Raw genomic sequence first — 25,282 nt, forward strand, 5'->3', positions numbered from 1 at the left:
ATATAGACTCAAATAATAAATTACATGTAATGTTTTACCTTTTAACTAGCTCGATGATATTTTAAAAACGAATTTCTATATGTAAAGGGAAAACCTCTTATGTGTAAAGGAAAAGAAGGTTTGTTAAAAATATAAAACTGAGCCCTGTCTGGGTGTCTCAGTTGATTCGGGCGTCATCCTATGCACCAAAAGATTGTGAGTTTAGTCCCTGGTCAGAGTGTGTGTCAGAGGTAACCGATTGATGTTTCTCTCCCTCCCTCTCTCTCAAAAATTAATAAACATATTCTCAGGTAAGGATATATACATATACATATACCTATATACACACACATATATGTATAAAATCTAAAAATAGATAAATAAAATGGGTGGAATGGTTAGTGTTTCATCACAGTGAATAAACCTTAAACAAAAACAAGATTGTTTTACCCAGTGATGGTTAAGGAACTATCACTATCTTCCACACTGCAAGAAGGATACAGATTTCATATGCCAGGAGCTGCTCAGTAAATTTAAAATCTGGGAATCATTAACTGTCAGCATAGATGCAAATAAATATGCCGACTTTAGCATTATGGGAACAACTAGTTATGTGCATAAAAGTGGTCAGGAAAATGCAGAAAACCAGAGGAAGCCATTTTTCAAATTTAGTTACAAATAATCATAAATAATAGTCTTCATAATTGGTAGTGGTATAACAATTTTCTTCCAAGTAGATGTGGACATTTTATAAAATGTTTCTGGTTGCCAGCATTCCTGAAAGGTAGCCATCAATTATTATAATCCCTAATTTACAAACTGGGAAAATGGTCCCATAGATGATTAGTAACTTATCCAAGGTCATCTAGAATGTCAAGACTGGAGGTAAAAAGACAACTTTCTTTGGTCACAATTGCGTTGACATAATTCTATCATGGCTGCCCTGATTTGGTGATTTAATAATGTTTTGTAGATCAGTTTCTCCCTGCTTCCCCCACCATTAGCAATTTACTCACATGCTTTTTTGCTTCAAATTGAAATCCAGTTTGTAAAATTCACCATCTTCTATTCAATTCTGGATGGCATGAGGAGTTGATAATAGTCAGGATCCTATAGATTACAACTAAATGGATATTTTTAAATATCAGTCATGTTCAAACTTCACATTTTATCATTCAATTTTTTAATAGTCAACTTATTTGAGAGAAGCTTAAACAATCTAAAAGAATATGTAATTATTGCAATTTTTTCCCCACCCCCAATTTGAGCTATACTTTTTGTTTGGTCAAGGAGTTATAATGCATACTTATAGACTATTCATTGTGTCTTACATATAAATTATTTCTTGGTTACAAAAAAGCTAAAATTCCCTATTTAGCCATTTAAGCTATATTCACTGATTCTTTGAAAGTGTGTGTGTGTGTGTGATGCAAATATATAATGAAAACATTCTGAGTGAATTCATTCAAAAAGACTTCTTTATAATATTCAGCATTTGAATTATGTGACTGTTCATTCACGAAGTTGTTATGAAGACACCGTAAGAGAATGTCGTCACTGAGCTGCCATTGGCAGAAGTCACCGGTCAGGCGGTTTAGTTAAGCACTGAAATTCGCCCTGCTTCCCCTGACCCTTCTGTGGTGCACACACACTCACACCTGGGTTGTAACAGTCAGTGCAGAGACTAGGCTGACATAGTGTACAGACCCCAACACACAATGGTTTAAATAAAACCTAAGTTTATTTCTCTTGTGTATAATGGCATGGCCAGTCCCGGGTGACTGGGCAGTTTCTCTCCCTGTTATGCTCTCCTACTTTGGAGTTTGTCGTTATCTATATGGTTGAAGCACAGTGAAGTCCAAACAAGTAATTTTCTTTGAAGTAAATGAGTTAAAAAATTGTACACATTATATTTATTGACATTTAATTGGTAAGAGTATGGTCACAAGAAGCTGTACTGGCTCCTGGGAAAAATGTCTTTATCTGGGTGGCCAAAAGTATTGGAGAACTGGAGAACAGATTTAAGGAGACAGTTAGAATATATCAACTTGATTAGTTGGATCGCCCCAATCTAATAATTTTATTCATTGATTTCATTCACTCATTTATACAACTGTACATACTATATACATACATATGTTAGTTTCTATTGCAGATATTTATTGATTATGTGTTCCAGGTGCTGGGATCATAGCACTATGTAGGAAGGACACTGTCTCTGTCCTCAGTACTCTTAGGGCTTACATTGTAGAGAGGAAGACAGATTTTACGAATGATGATGACAAGTGTTAGGAAGGGCAAATATTGGTTGTTATGAGAATGTGTTCTATAATAGGGAGACAATGGGGTCAAGGATTTATGTATTTTAACATTAAATGTAAGCTATGTTGAATTAACTTGATTTTCTTGTATCTTTCATGCCAGTGTTGTGAATGTTATCAGGCCTGTTAACTTTTTGGTTCTAGCTAAATTCAGATATAATGCACACAAAATACAATTCACCCAGTTAAAGTGCACCGTTCATTGTTTTTTAGTATATTCACAGAGTTTGTAGTCGTCATCACAATCTAGTTTTAAAACATTTTACCACCCCAGAAGGAGACCCAGTATATATCCTTTAGTAGTCATTCCCCCAACCCAGGCCCTGGCAAAAACTAATCTACTTTCTGTCTGTATAGATTTACCTATTTTGGATATTTCACATAAACTGAATCATGTGTTAGGTGGTCTTTTGTGACTTACTTTTTTCACTTAGCATGTTTTCAAGATTCATCCAAAGCTTTTCAATTTTTAACTGTTTTGCAACCTAGGAGTTGTATGAGTTCTTACTCCCTAAACCCAACAAAATGATGGCCTGATATATTGTCACAAGGGATGGAATTGGGGGAAAATTACTGTTTTCATTTTCATAGAACTGGCTTGGCCTCACAACAGTTAAACTTTAGAATTTAAATGTTTGCATTTTAAGTTAGCTGTATTTAAACATTGTTAACCATAATGCTAAACTAAGTTACTTTGTAAACAAGAGCTGTCTCTCCTGAATGTTAGATTCAAAGAAAAATAATTTAAATACTGATTTCCAGAGAAATATGCTCAATAGAGTTCTTTTTCAAGCAGAAGCCACTTGTTGAAATGTACATGAAGGCATATTTAGTAGTAAAGACAATATTTGCAGCAATTATCAAGTAGCCATATTTTGCATAGTGAACAATCAAAAAATATAAAACCAAATAACAAATGGTTGTTTTAGTTTTTTTCTAAGTAATGTTTTTGCACTTCCATCTGCTAAGGGCACAAATATCCCAACTGCATAAGATGCACCTTGAGCATGCTGCCATGAAGTTCTCAGTTTAGGTGACAGTTAAACAGAGTAAGAGACGCAGGAAGTATTGCCATTCTCTTAGTAATTCAGAAACCTCAGGAAGAAATTTGAAGTCTAACTGTCCAACAATACCTTGTTTATGTAGCCTTAACTGCATACCTCCTGTATCTAGTAACATCTCAAACCATAAAATAGCAAATGGTATATTGAATGGTAGAATCCTTATTTTGAGGCTTTATTAAAAGTTGACACTTTCTACCCAAGGCTAAGTTTGAATTTGAAGTTTATTCTATCTTTTAAAAAGACTTGGTGAGTGGGATTTGTAAAAATGGAAAATGAAGATTAATTGCTTATACCTCTTTCCTTGATCTAAACTTGTAGCTCTCTCTCTGTCCCTTGCTTTGGGTTGGGAGAGAAAAATGAAAAACTTGATGTCTTTCTGCTCAATTCAAATGCAGTCTTTCTGAAGTGTAAAAATTGTGCATATTTTACCTTGAATTTTTTATATTAGCAAGTATGTAGTATATAATTATAAGTAATTAGAGGTTTTGTTAATTATCTGACAGTGCAATGAGTTATTTAAAAGTACCTTTTAATTAAAAGAAGTCTTGCATCATTGGATGGACTATTAGGATTTCAGTCAGTTGATTGTCATGGATGTTTAAGTCCGTCCCTGCCCTCCAGGCCTACTTCCTTGGGAAGTCTGTTTCCATTTAAAGGGTCCTGAGCAGTTCCTGGAGGCCAGAGGAGGGGTCCTAAAATCCATGCATCACAGATTACATACTTAAAGTTTATTTAGAATAGTGATTTTCAAAGCAGGCATGGGAACTCATTTGTGCGTTAGGAACTCCATTTAGTGGGTTGTGCCCAAGAATTTAAAAAATATATATTTGTTTATTATGCTATTACAGTTGTCCTAGTTTTTCCCTCTTTGTCTTCCTTTGCCCGGTACCCTTGTTCCCTCCAGCAATCCCCCCACTTAGTTCATGTCCATGGGTTGTGCATATAAATTCTTTGGCCTCTCCATTTCCTATACTATTCTTAACATCCCCCTGTCTATCTTGTACCTACCAATCATGCTTCCTAATCCTTGTACCTTTTTGCCCATTCTTCCGCTTCCCCCTCCCAGCTGATAACCCTCCAAATGATCTCCATATCTATGATTCTGTTCCTGTTCTGGTTGTTTGCTAGCTTGTTTTTTAAATTTAGTTGTTGATAGTTGTGAATTTGTTGCCATTTTAATGTTCATAGTTTTGATCTTCTTTTTCTTAATAAGTCCCTTTAACATTTCATATAATAAGGGCTTGGCGATGATGAACTCCTTTAGCTTTACCTTGTCTGGGAAGCACTTCATCTGCCCTTCCATTCTAAATGATAGCTTTGCTGGATAGAATAATCTAGGTTGTAGATGCTTGCTTTTTATTATTTGAATACTTCTTGTCAGTTGCTTCTAGCCTGCAAAGTGTCTTTTACAAAATCAGCTGATAGTCTTATGTAAGTTCTTCATAGGTAACTCTTGCTGTTTTTAAGATTATCTCTTTATCTTTAACCTTTGGCATTTTAATTATGACATATGTCTTGGTGTGGTCCTCTTTGAGTCCAACTCATTTGGGACTCTCTGTCTTCCTGGACTTGTATGTCTGTTTCCTTTGCCAAATTAGGGAAGTTTTCTTTCATTTTTTTTTTTCAAATGAGTTTTAAGTTTCTTGCTTTCCCTGTTCTCCTTCTGGCACTCCTATGATTCGGATGTTGGTACATTTGGAGATGTCCCAGAGGCTCCTTATACTATACTTTTTTTTTTTTTTTTTTTTTTACTTCTTTTTTCTTCTTGCTCTTCTGGTTGAATGCTTATTTCTTCTTTATGTTTCAAATTGTTGATTTGAATCTCAATGTCATCCCCTCATTGCTGGTTCCCTATAGATTTTTCTTTATTTCACTTAATATAACCTTCATTTCTTCTTGGGTCTTTTTAATGCTGTTGCCATACTTAATAGGTTGTTTGAGCATCTTGATAATCAGTGTTTTGAACTCTTCTTCTGTTAGGTTGGTTATATCCTTTTTGTTTAGTTGTTTTCCTGGGATTTTGTTCTGTTCTTTCATTTGGATTGTATTTCTTTGTCTCCTCAATTTAGCAGTCTCCCTGTGTTTGTTTCTTTGTATTAGGTAGAGCTGCTTTGACTCCCTGTCTTAATAACATTTTCTATTGTAGAAAAGGCACCTGTAAATTGTGTGGGGCGAAGCCTTAGGTAATCATCAGAGAGGAGCAACCCACTTCACTGCTTTGTGGCTCTGTGTTGGGGGAGGGCTCAGAGAGGGGACAATGCCACTGTCTGGCTTCTGGAGGTTTGCCTAGCACTTGCCCTGTTTTCATTCACTTACTCCCTATATATGAATGGTGCCCTTTCAGCTGTTGCCCTAGTGCTGAATCTCAGACGGGGTGGGTCTGCATACTTTCTAAGTTTGTGTGGGCCCTTTAAGCAGAGTCCTCTGAAAATCTGGCAGTTTTTTTGCCACCCCAATCCTCACTGTTTTTTACAGTCAGAAGTTATGGGGATTTATATTCCTGGTGCCTGAACCCTGGGCTGTGTAGTCTGGCCTGGGGCTTGGGTTCTTGGCTCCTGAGGTATCCCTCCCAATTTTTGTCCTCCACATGTGGATGTGGAACTGCTTGTTTTCCTGCCTCTCTATGCCCCACGAGGACTCTCACCTCCGCATCTCCACCCTCCTATATCTGTCTGGATGAATTTGGCTTCTTTAAATCCTTGGTTGTCAGACTTCCATACAACTTGATTTTCTGATGGTTGTGGCTATTTGTGTTGTTTGTTTTATGGTCTGGCTGTAATTTTTTTCTGTAGTTGTGTGAGAAGGTGAAATGTGTTTACCTATGCCCCATCTTGACTGAAAGTCTGTAAGTATGGTTTCTGCACTTCTGCCCAATAATTTTTTAAACAGTTGAATAAACATTAAATGAGTACAATAGATCTACACTGTCAGTGTGGAAACCACTAAGCTTATGTGTGGCTATAAGCACTTGACATGTAGCTAGCCAAAACTTACATGTGCTGTGAGTGTAAAATCCACAATGTTTCAAAGACTTTGTATGGAAAGAAAGAATGTGAGATATTTGAACAATTATTTTTTATTGATTATATGTTGAAAATATTAGATTAAATGAAATAAATCGTTAAAATTAACATGAACTGTTTCTGTTTACTTGTGGTTAAAATTACATTTGTGGCAAGCGTTGTATTTCTATTAGATAGTTTGCTCAGATGATGGGGAATATAGCAGTGAATGAGAGCTACAAGCCCTCTCCTGATCGCTCTGTGGGGTGGGGACTGGTAGGAAAACATAATAAATAAATATGAGGTGATGGGTGCTATGGAGAAAATAGAGGAGGGAACAGGAGATTAAATTTGCCAGAAGGAAGGGGTTGCAATTGTAAATCATCAGTGACACACAGGCATTTGAACAAAGATTTGGCACATTGCAAAGAGAGTAAGTTGCCAGTATGGCCAAAGCTAAGTCATCAAATGGGAGAGTAGTGGGAGATAAAAGAAGTAACAGGGCCAGATTGAGTCAAGCATTAAGGCTGATTGGACTCTTAGTCTTTTAGTGAAACATGGAGATATCAATGGGCTTTGAGGTGGGACAAGATCTGACCCATGCTTTAAATGGATCACTCTGGAAGCTGTTTTTCAAATAGACTTTGGCTTGGTGAGCCAGTAGGCTGAAAGACCCATTAGAAGGCCATTGGAGTAATCCAGGGAGATATGATGATGGCTAGGATCAGGATGGTGGTGGAGGTGGCGAGAAGTGCCTACATTTGGAGTTTATTTGAAGGTGGAGCCAAAGGATTTCTTGGTGGAATATATGTGGAGTTTAAGAGAGTTTCATCAAGGATGGCTTCCAGGATTTTTATCCTGGTAGATTGCTTGTGGGTAGGAAGAGCTAGGGCTATAAATTGAGGATTTATAAACACGTAAGCAATATGTAAAGGCATGAAATTGGATGAGTTCACAAGCAATGGTGTAGATAAAGGACGACTTCAAGATGTAGGTTATGAAACCAACACCGTTAAGAGGTTTGATCATAGGATTCCAAGGTGGAGGGGTCAGAGATGGAAGGATAGCCCAGGGATTGTTATAGTGAACCAGAAGCCCATGGAGGACACTGTTTAAAGGAGGAGAGCATTGTCAGCTGTGTGAAATACTGCCAAGAGGTCAAGAGAAATGATGACAAAGAACTGATCTTTGAGTTTGTCAACATAGAAATCATAGTTAACAAGGGTCAAAAATACTTGAATCTCATCCTTATAACATATATTGACTTTGTACAACTACCAGTCTGCTTATGGAAATTAGACATTTTGAATGATTTTTCCAGGAATAGTGCCTATTCAGCACTCTTTTTTATTAAGGTCATCACATGTACCTCTAGCCCTGCAGCCCATGGTCAGGGGGCTAACTATAATGGTTGTGTTACAATATAGCCTGTGGAAAGTGATCAGAGAAAAACACAGTGCTACATAAAGGTATCCTGTGCATTTTGCCCCTTTTGACTCAATATCTAATTTGATGGTTTAGATACTAAGTTTAAATCAAAGACAGGAAAAAGGGGATATACTTGCATTTCTAACTTAAAATACATTATTTTTAATCATCTAAAGTACATCACAGCTTGATATGGTTAACATAGTCTCTAGATTAGTAAAGTACTAGTTTGTGCCTAAGCCACATGTCAGTCTCTCGCCTTTACCTTATACTAATATAGGTAGTCTTTGATGAGTTCATCTGTTTTTCAAATTAACTAAGAGCATCAAAGACTCTAGCTTATTTAGCAGTTCTGAAACGCAGTTGAACATTTTTGAGATTTCTAAGCTTGGTCCCAAATCTTCAAGCATCTAGGAAATTGCAAGTAAAAATGACAAAAAAACACACATTGTCTTTATTTGGATAATAAATAACATTAAGGACATACCAGATGAAGGGAAAACACTTTCTCATTGTGAAAAAAAAAACAAACTTGTGTTTTTTATATTTTTTCATTATAAAATGTTATTAGAAGAAATTAGGAAAGCAGGAAAGTATAGAAAGGAAATATATGAAGAATAATTTCACTGGTAGCCTCACCTGAACAGTTCAACATTTTATGTGTATCTTGCCAGTGTTTTGTATATATAGACTTGTACTGTATATACTATTTTGTTTCTGCTTTAGCATTAAGATATCCTAAGTATTTTCCAAGTTATTACATATTTTATGTAAATCTTATTTTTAGTATATCTTGGTGACTTCTATTGTTGTTATCTATTCCTGCAATAGTGCCTCTTTAGATTTCTTTCAGTCACACATGATTGCCAGTCTGTCTTGGTTGGGCATCTCAATGTCTCTCAATCTCTTGAATTAGTTTTATGATGTTGTGATTTTATATTGTTACCCAACTCTTTCAACTTGGAAGTAATATGAAAACTAATTTGAGGTACATAAAATCATGCCCTGGCGTTGACTTGCATGTTTTCTGCGATAGTGTGAGCTACAGGTTTGCATTAACTTTGACTGCAAAATTTCTAGACTTCCAGATGCTAGGCATTTTTCTTTTCTGATCTGATTTGTCTCTTGATGTTTTTGCACTTCTACTTGATTTTTAGCATGTGAGCTAGGAACTTTGTATCCTTTCAAGGGACAGCCATTCATCCATCCTCATTATTTTATTATCCCAAACATCAGTCCTCCTCTTGCATCTGCATCTCCAAAATTTTCTTTGAGTGGGTTTTAGTCAGTTTTCCCTGGAAAACAGCTTTTAAACTATAAAATTTAAGTTCTCTTGTTTGCCCATTTATTGAGTTCCTATGAGGTTCATTATGTGTTTAAAGTTAAGTTGTATCCTACCCTCCTTTGTGGCCCTTACACTGTCTAGTTCTAAAATCCCCAAATGGCAACTCAATGATGCATTCTTAGATTTGTAGCTTCCTAGAGGACTAACTAAGGAAAGTTAGACTTCTCCTGTTTGTTCCTTGTAATTTGCTGAAGGTGAAACTGAGACCTGAAAAGGAAAATGGCACAGCATAATTGTTGCCCTCCACATTGGGACTCCCTGTCTTTTTGCTTACACCATTTCCTTCCTTGTAGGGTATAATACCCAAAACAAGTGGAAATATTACAATTTTACTATGAAAAAGTTGAGTATTAGAAAAAATTTTTTTCAATACCTGATGAAAACCAAAATGTATTTCTCTTGTGTACATGGCCCTTTCCTGGACTTCCTTTCCAGCACTCTTTTTCCAGCTATGTGAGGAGGAATTACCCCATTTACAAGTGTTTCAAAATTTAAAAAATGTGAAAAGTCATCTAAAAATGTTAATCTCAGGCCCTGGCTGCTGTGGCTCAGTGGATTGAGCGTTGACCTGCGAGCCAAGTGTCGCTGGTTCAATTCCCAGTCAGGGCACATGACTAGGTTGCACATCAGGTCCCCAGTTGGGGGCGCAAGTGAGAGGCAACCACACAGTGATGTTTCTCTCCCTCTCTTTCTCCTTTCCTCTCTCTCTAAAAATAAATAAACAAATTATTTAAAAAAATAAAAATGTTAATCTCAGAAAATGCCCACTTTTCCCTCTCCCTTTTTTCCCTCACTTCCTCCTTCCCTCCTCCCTAAGCTTCTAAAGCTTCAAATGCTGTTGCTTCTCTTCCTACCCCCCTTCTCATCTTTTCTATCACTCCTTGTTCTGTAGCTTGATCTTTTTGTCTTTTTTAATAAGACCCCTTGATGAAGATGTGTGTGAAGTTCAAATGTTCCTGCTGGTTGATAACAACTGTGTGTTTTGTAAATAGGAGAGAATTAGGTGGTGGTCCTGTCCTTTCTGACTGATTCATGCCCCTGAGCTCCTCCATGGGGCCTGTGCTTTGTGAAGAGATGGGCCTCAAGAAAGAACAATGAAATGTGCTGCAATGTTTTCTTTGTTGTGCACACTATCTGACTTGAATTGCTTGTGCTCTTGGGTCTTACTACATCTAGTTCTGGAATGTAGCTGACATTTTCTTTATTTCCTTCTGTGCAAAAAATTACATACAGACCAGTGTAGAATTGTCATTGGCAAGTGTCATGTAAATCCATTAGCTATGGTCTTATTATGTTGTTAGTAATAGAACACAGAATAGGAAATTTTCATCAACGTCATTATTTTCTGATTACAAATGTAAAACTCATCATAGAGAATTTGAAATTATAGAAAAGTAGATCAAGTACAAAAAGTAAAAATAATCTAGAGTTCTGACATTGAGAATAGCATATTTTCTATCATTCTTTTTTCATGGAATGTACATACTTCACAAAATAGCTGTCACACAGTATATAGAATTGTGTGTGTTTTAAAAAAATTCAATTACATGGTGGGCATTTTCTCATGTATTGTTAAAAACATCTTAAATGACCGTGTACTACATTATCCTTTTATATATAATAGAATTTAATTAACTCTTCTTCAGTGTTGGGTATGGAGGTTGCTTTCATTTTTTTGTAATACTTTCCAGTGGGCGTGTCTGTGCACAAATGTTTATCTTGTCATTTGACTTTTCAAAATGCACCAATATACCCTCCTACCAATATTGAGTGACAGTGTTTATTCACTGTAACTTTGCCAACAGTGACTTTCAACATTTTCGTTATCATTTTAATCATAGGGGAAAAAAGTATATCTCATATTTTTTCTTGTTCAATATGTTGATTACAAATGAAGTCCAGAAATTTTGTTTATTTAGGCAGTTTGTATTTTCTCTTTTAGTTGCTTTGGAGCGGCCAGGGTTTGAAGGACTGAGGAGGGGAGAAGCCAGGTTCTAAGAGATTAGGCAAGGGATTTGTCATTGTGAGGTTACTTGACTAGAGGCTTTTATGCCAGAAGAAAGAGAGTGAATTCACAGAGTACAACATTACAGCTTAGATCTGAATGCTGAAATTGTACAAGGGCAAGCCAGTGGCATCCACACCCTCCTGAAACGAGATGCAGAGATCTGGGGTCCACAGGCTTTTCCAAAACTTGGATGTTTTAATTCATTTCTTTATTCACCAATAAATTATTGAGTGCTCACTTGCTCTGGGCCATATTTTGGGCACCAGGCATACATTAGTAAACAAAAAAGAAAGGCTTTTCCATAAATGAGGTGGCTCTACCTCCTGGCTTTGCGGTTCTGCAAACAGTGCTTGGCACTGCCCCGTGTTTCATGACGTTGTGCCCCTCTGAGAGGCTGGGTGGGGTCGGCCTCCTCTTAAGTGTGGATGTGTCAGTTCTTGAGACACTTGTCAAATGGTTGTCCCATCTGAGAAATGGGAAGAGTGAAAGGGCCTACCTCCAGCTGTGCTGTGGAAATTATATAGAATCAGCTCAGTGATGAGTTCAGAGTTAAAGCTCTGCACAGCAGGCCCAGTCCTGCTGCTTTTTAGCTTTGTGGTCTTGAGGCAGTATCCAGATTTTTCTGAGCCTTTTTTCTTCATCTAAAATGATAGTGATTAAATTAGTATCCCCCTTTGGAGTAGTTGCACAGTTATTCTGCTAAAAAGTGCTTAGAGCAGTGCTTCATAGACAGCAAGTGTCAGTGATGGAGGCTCAGTTACGTTAGGTATTTTTATTATTAGCACAGTGCATGGAATGTAGTAAGTTCTCAAGGATGTTCATAATTTTTACTATTAATTAACTTTAAAGATAATGAAAATATTTTAAATGGCTGTTTTTATTAGGGAGAGCCCAGTGGAAACAAATGTAGTGGACGTCCTGATACCTTCCTCTGGCCCCAAAATGGGGGGGGGGGAGCTGCGGGGAGGCTATTAAGGTCCTAAGTAGAAAGAAATGGTTTCTGAATTTTAAGGATAATACTATATTTTAAAATCACCTGCCTCTCCATTTCATCTCCCACCTGCCATCAGAAGGTAGGGATCCACTTGGCTCATTTTTAGGAATTTGAATCAGACTCTTAGCCACTTAGAGCTCAGATTTGAGTGCTACAATTGTGAAAGGTTGGACTGTTGACACCTGCATGCTTCTGAGTTAAGATAGGGAGACCTGGGCCTAACAAGCTTTTCAAAAGCTAAACCATGTGACCAATGTAGAGTGAAGGGTTTTCCAGGGCTGTGCATGAGATTCTCTGTGCATAAGCTCTTATTACAGAGCTTATACATAGAGACTGTGTTAAGGGAGCATTAAGTTCATATCCCCAGCACTTCACATTGAGAAATGTAGTAGAAGCTACATTCAGTATTCACTGTGTCTATTTCCAGAGAGAGACAGACAGAGACTAACTAGGAAGAAGGGAGGGAGGTCCATGGGACAGGCAGCAGGAATTTCTGTTTGTAGGGAGAAAGTACAGAAAGCTCTTTTCCACTACTCAGATCTGCTTTGAGTGAGCAGGGGTTTGGCTGTTTGGGGTACAGTTGCCAGGAATGACCTTGACCCCATGTGTGTGTGCACGAGGGAGGTGACAGCAAGCTGTTCCTCTGAAAACTCCAGAATCTGTCATCTTCAACAAGCATGTAGGAAGTAATCAGGAGAAATGCCTCATATATGTTCATGAAACCCAACAAGCAGTTTTCAAAATGCATGATAATTTGCATAGTAAAAATGAACACTAAGAAAAGCATAAGTAAGAAAATCAACATTACTTTAAATTTATTCCTCATGGGTCTAGTTTGGAGATAATTCTTCTTAACATCTCTGTCTCCGTCTATCTGCTACTGAATAAACCTGGGCTGTCCAATATGGTAACCAGTTGCCACAAGCAGGACTTGAGCAGCTAGAATGTGGCTTCTCTGAACTGACACTTGCTACAAGTGTCAAATCCATAGGAAATTTTGAAAAAAGAGACTGTAAAATATTTATTAAGGTTAAATATTGATAACAATATATTTTAGATGTATTGGATTAAATCAAATATACTATTAAAATTAATTTCATTTGTTCCATTTTACTTATTAAAATGTATCTACTAGAAAATTTTAAGTTACATTTGTGGCTTACATTTTATTTTTATTTGGCATTTGAATTTTACAGTTTTAATGGGATTATGCTGTATTTTTCCTGCTTTTTTAAAATTTAAAAATATGTTGCCAATAACTTTCTGTAATGATTAATGTATGGCAACATTATTAATACCTTATAATTGTCTGTGGCTATATCACAATTTATTTAACCAGTTCTGATACTCCACTGCCAACAAACAAGTTTGTATATTCATCTTTGCAGGCTTGTCGCTTGTCTGATTATTTCCTTAGGACAGGGCTTCTAAACCAGAGCACTATTGACATTGGGGCTGAATAATTCTCTGTTTTGGGAGAATACTGTGCATTGATGGATGTTCAGCAACGTCCCTGGCCTCCATCCATTAGATGCCAGTAGCACGCCCCCTTCCGCCATATGGATGACAACAAGAACATCCCCAGATATTGCCATGTGTGCCCTGCAAGGGCAAAATCAACCCAGTCAACCCAGCTGGGAAACACTGACTTAGAGCCGATTACCAGAATGGGAAATGCTGAGTGAAAAGCTGTATGTAGTTGAAATTTATAGGTAGGTAGGTAGGTAGATATTGATATATATTTGATACATTTTGAAAATTTTATATGTATTCCCAAACTATTTTTTTACAAGGATGGTACCAATTTATATCTCTGTCAGTAGGAACAAAAATTCCTTTAAATGCTTCCAAGAGATATAAGGACTCCTGGGTACTTAATTGTCATTTTATTTGTTCGGAGTTTGTTTAATCAGATTGCTTCCCAGATCAGCTCTTATAAAAACCAGGGTGGAGGCAATTTAGGTATTTTCTGTGGATACTAGCTTGGCAATGGGATGCATGGGCCATCTTTGTTTAGCATAATGTATTGGAGTTCAGTGCTCATAAAGAGAAAAAAGATGGTAGAACATCAGAGATAAAACCTAATATTTGCAGTTGAGGACTTCCAGTGAAAAATAAGAATAATAGTCATTGATGATAAAGATAGCTAATTATTGAATGCTTACTATGTGCCAGGCTCTGGAATGAGTGCCCTTATGTATGATTTTATTTAAATTTCAAGAACACCTGGTTGTTAGGTAAGTGCTACTGTTTCCGCAGATAAAGGAAGGTGGCAGAGGCCAGCCATTTATTCATTATGCCCAGGGTGACATCATTAGTATGTGATGTGGCTGGGATTTGAAGTAGATAAGTCCATGTGACCACTCTAATAAGTTATTCACTGCTTCAGGAAATATTTGGCTTCTCCTCTGAGCCAGCCACAGTGTTCTTTGCTGAGTTTACAGTAGTGAGTCCAAAAGGACATAATTGGGGCCTCATGTATCTCGCAGACTAATGGAGTCTGATAAAGGCTGATCTAATGAGGATTAGAAATGGAAATACGTGGTGTTTGGAGAGCCTACAGTTGGGAGTTTACCCTAGTCAGGGAAATCTGGGAAGGCTTCCAGGAGAAATGATGATTAAAATGAGGATCTAAAGAAAGAGAGATAAAGTGTAAATGGGGAGTCAAAGAGAAGAAATGGCATGTCTCCTGTGTTGAGATAATCTATGATGTGTTGAAGGAATCTAGCACATGTAGAAGGTGCCAAGATTAGCATGAGGCCAAGGAATTATACAGGTTGCTGGAAAAGTGTACATGGATCAGGATCTATGCTTGTAAAACAGTTATTGATTGATTGATTGATTGATTGATTATTTTTTTTGTAGTGAGGGATGTGTGGGATGGCGCTGGAGAACCTGATCAGATTTGCATTCTGGGAAGGTCACTCTGTGAAGTTAAGAATGCCTGGGGCAGTGGGAAGTAGATACAGAAAAACTAGAAGGGAGAGCAGTCATTGATTCTTAAGTAATAAGCACCTCTGCTTCACTTATTTATTGCTGCTTCACGAGCTGCCCTGAAACTTTAGTAGTTTTAAACCTTGACTCTTGAAGATTCTCCCATTGTGTGGGGCTCAGTAGGATGGTTACGCAAACCCATTGAGCTGGGAGCTTAACGGTGGCTTCACGTCCACGTTTGGCAGTGGGTGCTTGGCCTCTTCAGCATGATGGACTTTGGATAAAAGAGGGAAGTGTCAGATTTCTTAGACCTAGGCCCAGAATTGGCGTAGCATCTCCTTAGTCCTTCCCATTTGTCAAAGTGTATCACGTGGCTGGCCAGTCATGGAGAAAAGATTTGTGCCCTTTGACTGGGTATGTGCATACACAAATGGGAGGAATTATGGGCAGCCAGCCTTGGAGGCAACTTGCTGTAACTTTCTATGTGTCAGACACAGTTCAAGGCATGAGAATAGAGCATGGAAGTCAAAGAATAAATTCTCCCCCTTATGACCTTTCAGAGAGAGACAAGAAGCCAATAAAGTAGGGCAGTGTTGGGTTTCACGTCCTAGGCAGCAAACTGAAAATTAGTGCTGTAACAGAGAATGCATGATATAGGTGAGTGGACACTTTAGATTGTCAGGAAAAGTGTCCCTGAGGAGGTAAGCTGAGATGAGAAGAAGGAGCCAGACATGGATCAGTGAAAGTGCACTCCATGTAGGAGCAGCTTGCACCGAATCTGCAGGGCAGGAGTGCACGTGGTGTGCTGAGAGAGGGGTGTGCAAGCAGGAGAAGGGCGAGCATGTGGGACAGGTGAATGTGCCAGGAGTCTACTGCAGAAGGCACAGCTAGACAAGACTAAGTTGGACTGTCATATTGTTTGTGGATAGGCAAGGAAAGAAAGACTTTAAGAGATATGTAGGAGTTAAAATTAGGCAGCAATCATTAAGATGGAGTACATGATGTGAGAGAGAGGGAGTTGCTAAAGATGTTTGTGAATGTATTTGATGGAGGTGCCTTCAGCTGAGCTAGTGGAATGTTGGGAAAGCCCTAGTGTGGAATAAGATAACGAGATTGGATTGGACATATCCTGGGATTTTAAAGATGGAACCACTTTTATATATGCTATAGACTGAATGTTGCTATCCCCCTGACCCCAAATTCATATGTTAAGTCTCAGTGTCATGGTGTTTGAAGACAGGGCCTTTGGTAGGTGATTGGACCATGAAGGTGGATCCCTCTTGACTAGGATTAGTATCCTTTTAAAAGCGGCCCCCGAGAGCTCCCTCACTGTCTTCTGCCATGTGAAGACACAGAAATAGATGACCATCAATGAACTGGGAAGTAGGCTCTCACAAGACACCTAATCTGCCCACGCCTTGGTCTTAGACCTCTCTTTGTTTGTAAGCCACCAGTGTATGGTGTTATATTAAAGCAGCTTGAGTGTATAAAGGCAATGTATTTTTTCTCACCTGTCAACAGAGCCCAGAAGTTCTTACAGCAGCACAACCAAATTCATAGACTGCCTTTTGAACCTAGAAGTTACTCAGAAAGACTTAGTCTACCATGTGCTCTCATATTTTGTTCAGAAAACATCATCGCTGATCATTATAGGGAAAGTAAAATGTAGCTTAGGAAAGAAGATGTTAGAGAGAGCTGGCTCTTCCTGCTCCACATTCCTCCCAAGTCTGTGGAATTTGCTTGTAAGAACAAATGTGTATTTTCTAATGCAGCACTTTGACTTCTTTTTGATCATGGGGGGAGGGGGTTGGATGAATTTTCAAGCTTGTTAATTTTTGCTGTCTACCCATCATTTATGCAAATGAGCAAAGTTTAACTCTAAGTGAAACATCAGTTATATTATTTAAAATTAAAGAGTAATTAGAGTGGAGGAACAAGGTGGAAAGAACGCTTCAGGCCATGCTAAGGATGGAAAAGGACAGGGAAAATGAAGAAAGGATAAGTGTGAGAGGCTATGGAACTCCTCCAGCTTCTAGGGATAGGGCCTTGTGATTACCATGATACCTGCAAGTCTCACGGGAAGTACCTAGTAAACTGCATGTGTTCTATTATGTGTAGGCCCAAATGGTCCTCATAGGTCTATAAAATGTATTATTTTTTAAAAGGATTGTGGTGATGGGAATATTTTACCTGGTTGTTTGGGTTCAACTGTGTGGCTCTCAGCTGATACCCCAGACTTGTACCTCTCTTTGTTTTGTTTACAATGTCTGAAAAGGGCATCTGATCATCTGATCCTATCAGAAAGATGCCAGTGAAAAGGAGGCTCAGGTATAGAGCATGTGACAGGTAATAGGGCTTTATTTTTCTAACTGTAAGGTTATTGACTCTTAGTTCACAAATACAGTAGCAAAAATCAGCTGTTGCTTCTAGGGATTTAAACTCACCCAGCTGATAAAATGCCTCTGTACAGGGATATAACTTGCAGCGTTGTTTGTGGATGCAAAAGTAATGAAATTGCCTAAATGTGTGTCAGGAGGGAATGGCTAAATTATGGTCCATCACTGGGATGGGATGAGAGATACTGCTATGCAGCTACCGAAAAAGAAATTGACCCTATATGTGCTAATATGGAAGTATCTTTGATATATATTGAGTAACCAAGTGCTTAAATATACTACTCTTTGGGTAGAAGGGAGGAAAGTAAGTACATGTACAAAACACAAATGAGTATATGTTTAGAAGATTTTTGGAAGAGACAAGATACTGCTAACAGTGGTTGCCTTTGGGAAAGGAAACTCATGGTTTGGGTATGAAATTAATTTTTGCCAATTACCCATGTGTGTTGTATAGTAGCCATTTGAACATAGTTGTTCTAGGGTGCCAAAGAGGGAACAGTCATTACCTCAGGGCCAGCAAGCCTGCTCAGAAAGATCAGATAGTAAATTTTGATGATATCTCTTATTAAATCCTTGCTTTTCGTAAGTGTGAAATCAGGTGGGATTGCTGATTGATTTCAAAACCCAGTGATAAGAAAGAATGATTTAGTGCAGATCAATCACATTTCTCACTTCGGACTCCCAACTCTGTGTTGCTTATCTCCTGTGTATGCTAATTTATTTGATAGAATTCCATGATCTATGTATCCTCTATAACATTTTTTTTTAGTTGCATGTTATTAAGACTCATCCCATACTGGCTTAAGCAAAAAGAAACTGTGTAGATCAGGTGTAGGTCTGACCGGACATGAACTGATCCCAAAAGCCCATTCTCATGTTTCTCCCCTCTGCTCTCTTCTCTGCTGTTTCCATTTGTGATGAGACACCCTTCTTGGTGGCAAGTAGCTCCAACAGCTCCATCCTTGTCACTTATCAAGCTCCCAGGGTAGCAGGGAGGCTCTCACTTTGAGTCCAGGAGCGCAGGATTGCTTTCAGGCTTGCCTCGGCCATGTGCTTCTTGGGGAACCTTGAGGATCAGCTTTCACTCATCTCTGTCTTCTATTTTTGTTTGCAATTCAGTTAAAATTGATAAGCCACAGCTCTTACTATATTTTTGGTTCTATAGATAGGCCTGAGAACAATAAGATGAATAAAATATTTCTGAAGATCTTGAGGAGACCACAGCATGTTAGAAAAGGGAGAGAAGCTAATATGGAGGTCCTTTTTGATGTAAATTGTTAGACTGAGAGGACTTCTAGGGAGGGCTCATCTGGATCTAGGAATCTTAGCTGGAGACTCCTGAGAGAAAGGGCAGATTAAGCCTTGTGTTAGAAGCAGTTTTCCGTGCAGATTGGCCAGAGGAGCAGTGTGAAGGCTTCCAGTCTGAGAAGGCCATCAAGCTCCATTTGTCAGACTCCACAGTGGTCCATGCATCCTCCTCTCCTCATCTCCTAGCCACGCCCATGGCCAGACATTCCCAGGCATCTCTCAGTCCTTACAATGTGATAGCGTTTTACTCTCTGCACTCATTTGCCAAGTGCATTTATTACTTTGTATTATCATTTACTTCTCTCTCTTCCTCAGTTTCTTCTTTTCTCATTGTCTGGGCTGCACAATTAGTGTCCTAGTTTCAAAAAATAGTCCCTCCATTAGCAAAGGGGTTGTGTTCCAAGGACAGACTTTGTTCCCAGGTACTGAAATAATGGAGTCAGGCTAGGGCTATATTCAAGGAAGACTGAAGCGGGATGGGTACAGCATGAAAATATCAGCCAATTTATGTGCTGGAAACAAAGCAGTTTTTAACTTAACTAAGATAGGGAGATTAGGGGAGGGAGAAAAGCAGCTTGATTTATGGCTAAGAGTAAGGAAGAAGGGAGAGGGCCTGGGAGTGGATCAGTGGTTGGAGTCCAATTTTGTTACAAGGGTACTAGCATTATATATAAAGGAGGGCAGTGACAAGTAGAAAGCAAATCATCATGTTATTGTTAGTCGGACTTGCCCGTTCGCATCAATTCTTGGAATCTGAGCTTGAGCACATGGCCAAATCTTGGCTCTTTTTCATCCCTCCCACAAATCTGAACCTGGCTATTCTTAGGTGGGCACATGAAACCAGAAAGAAGTGCACCTTACCACCTCTACTCATTATACAACAGAGAGAATTGGACGTGAAAGAGGGAGATTGATCTGTACAATGGAAGTGAGACCTCTCATTAGTCCTAATTTGCAATTTGTGAGAAGGAAGGACACTGTACTCCAGAGAAGTACACAAGGATTTCCTTTCTGCAGATGTTGCATCTACTAAATTAAGGAAGACGTTGGCCCAGGATCCAGAAATGTGCTAGAACTGAGCTCTTTCTTAGCAGTTCTGGACAATGTTGCCTTTGATAAGATATTTGTAAGAAATTTGGGAAGACTTCTGTGCTCTCCACTGTTCCCAGAGTCTAGTCAAAAAATGCACCATGGTGACCCATTAAATAAAGGGCCGAGCTCTTTATCCCAATTAGTTATCAAAGCTGCCAATAAAAATGTCTTCTCTTTTGCTGAACACTTGAATGCAGCTCCTTGACATTACAGGATTGTCAGTCAGTGAGCATGAAGGACCATGATGGGAATTTTGAACTTTAAAGGGGAACGAGGCTTTAGAGACCTGTGTGAGGAGACTAGGGAAGAGTGGTGGGATGTAAGTGTTGGACACAGACACAGAAACTTCCTGGTCTTCTCTACTGTTGTGAGGTCACTTTTTGCTATATATCCCCTCGCATAGTGAGAAAACCCTGGGGCAAAGACCATATTGGTTTTGCTCACAGCTGTTGGATCTAGTACTATTCATAACCTCCGGTGGACACTACTGTTTACCCACCCGTAATGCAGAGGTCACTGCCAAGAGCAAATTATCCATATTATTTTTAAATTTTTAATTGTATTTTTTCCATTACCATTTATCCCCTCATACCCTCTTCCATTTACACCCACCTCCTCCCCTAGCAATCACCACACTGTTGTCTGTGTCCATTAGTTCGTTCTCTTTTTCTTTTTGCTCAGTCCCTCCACAACCTCAACCCTCCCCAACAGAGCCTTCTCTCATCTCTGAGTCTGTCTCTATTTCGCTTGTTAGTTCATGTGTTCATTACATACCACATATGTGTGAAATCATATGGTGTTTGTCTTTCTCTGTCTTACTTCACTTGGCATAGTACTCTGTAGGTCCATTCATACTTTCACAAAAGGTAAGAGTTCCTTCTTTTATTTATTTATTTATTTATTTTTTTGCCAAGTAGTATTCTATTGTGCAACTATACCACAGCTGTCTTATCTGCTCATCTACTGATGGACACTTGAGCTGCTTCCAAATCTTGGCTGTTGTAAATAACACCGTGAACATAGAAGTACACATGTTGTTTCGAATTAGTGTTCCAGGTTTCTTTTGGATAAATTCTTAGAAGTGTAATTACTGGATCATAAGGCAGGTCCATTTTTTAATTTTTTGAGATATCTCCATACTGCTTTCCACAGTGGCTGCCCCAGTCTGCATTCCTACCAACAGTTCACGAGGGTTCCCCTTTCTTTACATCCTCTCCAACACTTGTTTGTTGATGATAGCCATTCTGTCAGGTGTAAGGTGATATTTCATCATGGTTTTAATTTACATCTCTCTGATGATTAGTGATGTTGAACATCTTTTCATATGTCTATTGACCATTTGTATATCTTCTTTGGAGAAGTGTCTATTCAGGTCTTTTGCCCACTTTTAGTTGGATTATTTGTGGGGGCTTTTGGGTATAATGAGCTTTAAACATTCATTATAAATTTGAGAAATGAACCTCTTATCAAATGTATTGGCACATATGTGCTCCCATTCAGTAGATTGTCTTTTCATTTTATTGATGGTTTCCTTTGCTTTGCAAAAACTTTTGAGTTACAAGAAGAAATAAAAGGCATCCAAAGTAGAAAGAAAAACGTAGAACTGTCATTCTGTGTGGATGACAAGATACTATATGTAGAGAGCCCTAAAGATTCCTCCAAAAAATTACTAGAACTGATAAGTGAATTCAGTAAAGTAACAGCATACAAAATTAATATACAGAAATCAATTGAATTTTTATATGTGAATAATCAACTTTCATAAAGGAAATTTAAGAAAACAATACCATTCACAATTGCTTCAAAAAGAATTAAATGCCTAGGAGTAAACCTTACCAAGGATGTAAAAGACCTGTACTAAGAAAATTATAAAACACTGAAGAAAGAAATTAAAGAAGAAAGATACAAATAAGTGGAAGCATATACCATGTACATGAATAGGAAGAATTAACATTAAAATGTCTATACTATGCAAAACAATCTACAAATTTACTGCAATTCCTATCAAGATGCCAATGATGTATTTCACAGAACTATATAATTATTCCAAAAATGTATATGGAACCACAAAAGACCCGAAATGGCAACAGCAACCTTGATAAACAAGAACAAAGTTGGGAGAATCATGCTACCTAGTATCACACTATACTCCAAGACCATACTAATCAAAATATCATGGTAGTGGCATTAAAACAGACATCTAGATCAATTGAACGGAATAAAGAGCCCAGAAATAAACCCACATCTGTATAGTCAATTTGTATTTGACAAAGGAGGCAAAAACATACAATGGGCTAAATACAGTTTATTCAATAAACAGTGTTGGGAAAATTAGACAAGTGCAAAAAAATGAAACTAGACCACCTTCTTACACCACACACAAGAATAAACTCAAAATAGATTAAAGACTTAAATGTTAGCTTTTTGAGTGCAAGAACAATGTCTCCTCTGTCAGTGTTCTACACTTAGTAGGTCTTGTCTTAGAGGCAGAACCATTTTGTACAGCAGTGTTAACAATTCAGGCATCCAGGGACATGTTGCTGCTTATAACCACGATGGCTTTGGATGCAAGTCCGTGGAAGCACATTAATGGATATGAATATTTCTCTGTAAGGTTTTCCCTCTTTGTCTCTGTATTTTCTGGTATATGAAAAGGCTCTGTTTCTCTGAGGAAGCAGCAGACAGCTTCAGTGGGTACAAATTTATATCCACATGTGGAACATAGCCTCAGAGATAATCATCTGTCCCAGTGATCCCTCGGTAGATTTCTATTACACACATGGTTCTTTTGTCAAAGGAACTAGATTTTCTTGATTTGTTAGAAAATAGTACATTTGGGCCAACTCTGGAATGGATGAATATATGTTTTAGATATCGGTCTAGATTGACAGCTTTGGATTGTCTTTTTTATCTGAATTTTAGTAATTCCAGGTTTAAGAGTCCGTTTTCTCTTAAACAGTGTTTTCAAGTGATCACACTGTATTTGTGAACAGTAATTACTTCTTTTACAAAGGGAAGTATATTTTCACACTTTTCCCAAAAATATATGTCTTCAAGAAGCATTCCTTAATTTTTTCTCTCTCTCTTGTACATTCGTATCTGTCTAGCAAAGATCCTTAGATGCATTTTTGTTGGAAAGAAGTAGATGGGTGTGATAGAATTACAACTTCATCCCTTGCACTTGTCTGATAGCATAATAATTGATTTCTTTACCCCTTGTCACTTTAGAATAACACTTGATAAACCTCCAGAAAGAGTCAAAGATGAAACATGACAATCCAGGGAGATTTTTTGACCACCTCACTGAAGCACCCAGTAGGACCTGATCTGGGGTAATGTGTCCTGTGGGAAACATAGATCAATGCAATCACAACATGTTGGTTCCCATTCATGCTAAGACCACGTAGCAAGATAAAACTTTTATCCCTTTTAGTTGTTAAGATGAAATTTCCATTCATTCAAAGCATAAATCCTTTACATAATGTTTTTATTCTTGTTTTCCACTGCATGTAAACCTTTATTTGGTGCCTTCTCTCTTCTGCGGTCAGATTGACGTTTTAGGGCTGATTAGAATTTTGGAGAAAATTGCTACCATTCTCCATTCCTGTGGCTATAACAACTGCCAATCCTGGTGCCTCTTTAATATAAAAAAAATTTTCTTAGCTGCTCGCCTGTGTTGCCTCCGTCTGCCTTGTCTTAGAGGCACATCATTTTTGCACATCAGTATTAACAATTCAAACACCCTGAAATGCTAATAGCAATAGTAAGCTTTTAATTCCATGGAATTTATTGCTTGCTGTATTTCCATGAATTTATAACGCTTTGATTCTTAAGAGCCCCATTTAATCAGTTTTGCCTGGCACAGAACATAATAAACAACTTGCCGGTGAAAAAGTGCCACTTGGGGGAGGCTGCTAACAAGGAAGTTAAATGCTTCTGCCACTAGCAGTTTCTTCGCTGTATTTTTCATGAGATGTAATGTACCTCGCTGGATTCAGAGTAGTGGTTAAACACAGGGATAGACATTGCAACATTCAAATCTGAAACTTTTCTGGGTATCTGCAAAAAGCACAGAAGAAATCAACACTTTTAGCCTTACTTTTTTCCTCCTCTGGCTTAATGGCTTCTAATACTTTTTCATTATCTTTATCTTAATCTCTTAGCGTATGATTTATAGACTGGAATGGTGAGTGATATCAGTGGGCAAAAGCAATCATTAGAGGCTGTTAAAGAACATTTATTGTTTATTTCACTTGGCTGTCTATAAAAGTACACGTGATGGCCCTAATAGCAAAATATCAAATTATCAAGTGCTTTAAAGCAGAAAATGTCATTTGTTTCTCAAAACGGTACCAACTTTATATAATTGCCCTTTTAATTATCCCTAGTGGCCCATGAAATTTGCAAAATAGAGCATCAAAGGTTTGATTTACTTACATGTTGCACTATGGCAAGAGTCTTAATGAATATTGTTTAGTACTAATGCTGAGATGAAATTTGTAAATGTTTATAGTGAGGGCCTTAGAAGTGGGGGTGTCGAGTAATTAAACTGAATCAACTGGGTTGCTCAGGATGGAACAATATGGCCATATTCTTGGACCTAACATTTTGAAAAATCCTTTTTATGGTAGACTTTTATTGAGGTCTCGATTAATACACATTAAGTTCAATTTTGCCGGGTTTTTTTTTTTTTTTTTTTCCCTACCTAAGTGGTCTCACTGTTACTTTCATAGGGTGGTTGAAGGATAATTTGTTTGTTTCCTGGCAATTTTGGATTGGGGGCAGCTGCTTCTTCAGAAATCTCAGTCTTGAAGTTGACATTCAGAACTTGATCTCTAAAAGCAAATCTTTTGGATATGATCTTTGCAGTGGTGAACCTGTAGGAGGATTCCAGACTGAAAGTTTCATAGCCTTCCAGGAGCCACTCTGAGTTTGAGGCCTCCTGAGACTGTTTTGTATCAGCATCCTCGAAGTTAGTGTGCACCTTCATGTGTCATTAAATGAAAAATGAAAACTTCTGTGAGTCATGGTGAACCCAGGAAGGTCTGTATGGCTAGTGCTGCTGCCGAGTTTCCATTTTTGTGTTGACTCAGGGCTGTGTCTTAGGTAAAAGGAGAAGCAGTGAAACAGGATAGCATTAGGGAGACCCTGAGTTTAGACTGCAGGCTCGTTGGCTGGACGCAGGAAACTGTGGCTCTCATGGACAGAGAGATTCAATAATTCTGGCGGGGAGGTGGACGCCTGTGGGACGTCACTTGTTAGGCATCTCCAGGCTGACAGCACACCAATGGTAACCGCCTCGTGGGTGTGGCATGCTGACTGGCATGTTCCTTGCCTGCTGATGAGAATATTGCAGGGACAGAATTAGGAGAGTAACAGAAATGTGTGAGGTTACATCTCTTGTCTTCCCT

General features: G+C 38.2%; 1 protein-coding gene and 1 long non-coding RNA gene across 8 annotated transcripts in view; one reads left to right on the forward strand and one right to left on the reverse strand.

Annotated features, from left to right (window-relative positions):
- Positions 1-25,282, forward strand: part of FOXP1 (forkhead box P1) — a 642,166-nt gene that overhangs the window by 324,092 nt on the left and 292,792 nt on the right. The window lies entirely within an intron of this gene.
- LOC150004681 (uncharacterized) overlaps positions 1-25,282 on the reverse strand; it is a 63,671-nt gene that overhangs the window by 11,019 nt on the left and 27,370 nt on the right. For both annotated transcript variants that reach the window (XR_016512400.1, XR_016512401.1), the window contains exon 2: positions 996-1,102. This is a non-coding gene — a long non-coding RNA (uncharacterized LOC150004681). The remainder of the gene's footprint in view (positions 1-995; positions 1,103-25,282) is intronic.

Source organism: Furipterus horrens, unplaced genomic scaffold, assembly GCF_987537825.1.
Source record: "Furipterus horrens unplaced genomic scaffold, mFurHor1.1.pri manual_scaffold_7, whole genome shotgun sequence".
NCBI lineage: Eukaryota > Metazoa > Chordata > Mammalia > Chiroptera > Furipteridae > Furipterus > Furipterus horrens.